Below are 1,395 nucleotides of genomic sequence, written 5' to 3'. Positions count from 1 at the left end.
GTTGTCCTCTACATGGAGCAGGAAACTAGAATTACTTTTGGAGTTATTATGACTGCAATAGAGAATTTCAGTCCCCTAAAAAAACTCATTCCTACTCCGCTACTTGTTACTCAAATATACGTTGTTAGGTTTAATTCTATGTTCTCTTTCCCCATTCTCCAGTATCTGAAGCTGAGATTTTGTAGAGTTCTCATCTCCTGTAGGCTATAGACTATAGGCCTGAATAAAATGCAAAAGTTTGAGAGGGCATGGAAGACATATAATATGCAACAGGGAGCTACCGAAAACAATGTTTTAGGAAACTGAAGAAAACCAATTTATTGAGGAAGATATTTCTGTGGCCTGTGTTCTTTCACTGACTAATGAGATAAATCTTTGTTTGCACGCTCTGCCTAATTTGAACAAATACTCTCCACCTGGAGGGGAGGGTTTGGTCTACAACTCCCTAATTCGTTGTTTTCTCTTGAATTACTTTTCCCCTTACATTACTTTGTTTTTGTGTGGAAATTTTCTGTTTGAAAAGTATAATACTTAAGGACAGAAAAGCTTACAGCAAAGAGGTTTTCCCAAAGTAAAAGGAAATAAAGCAATTTGGGAATAAACCGTGGCTACCTAAAATCGACAATTCAAATACTCCCACATACAACTCACATTGGTGTTAACTGCTTTTTTAATCAAACGGTTAAAGCAAAACTGATGCCATAATGCCGTGCGACCCCAGCGCCAGTTCTCACTGCCTCCATTTTTCTTTGGCCCACACACCGCCCCACCCCCGCGCTATCCATTTTAGGGGTGCGTCCCACCCACCCGCAAACCCAGCTCAACCCCGCCCCCGCTAGTCTCCCGGAGAAGACCTCCTTCCCACCCTCGCCCGACCTCCTACCACAAACAAAACATTCCATACAAGCCCTTGGTCTCCAAATACCTCAATTAACAGTATTTCCCACACCTCCCAGCTTCCAGCTATGATGGCTCTTTCTCACCAACCAGAGCCCAGACTCACGATTCAGGGGTCGGTCTCTGTAGGAAAGAACGAAACCAAAGGGAAAAGGGAGCAGGGGGAGGGGAAGAAGCGTAAGGGAGGGAAGGGGAAGCAAAAAAAAAAAAAAAAAAAAAAAAAAAAAAAAAAAACGCCGGAAGCAAACCGGAGGTGCCGTTCCGGTCGCCGCGACGGTAGCCTGACGGGGTCAAACTCAAAGGTGCAGGGTGTCCCTCAAAGGCTGGGCAAACTCAGGCGACTACGCATGCGTCGAGGCAGAGCCTTCCAGGGCACACGTGAGAAACGACCGGTCGGGTAAAGTGGGCGTGGCCTAGAGTATATTACAGAAGCTCCGCCTCTTCCACCACCCCCAATTGGTGGCAGCAATACTAAGTTTATTGTGTAAAAGCTCAGTT

The sequence above is a fragment of the Lipotes vexillifer genome, unplaced genomic scaffold, assembly GCF_000442215.2.
Source record: "Lipotes vexillifer unplaced genomic scaffold, Lipotes_vexillifer_v1.1 scaffold209, whole genome shotgun sequence".
In the NCBI taxonomy this organism is placed as follows: domain Eukaryota; kingdom Metazoa; phylum Chordata; class Mammalia; order Artiodactyla; family Lipotidae; genus Lipotes; species Lipotes vexillifer.
Note: the sequence above shows the minus strand (reverse complement) of the source record.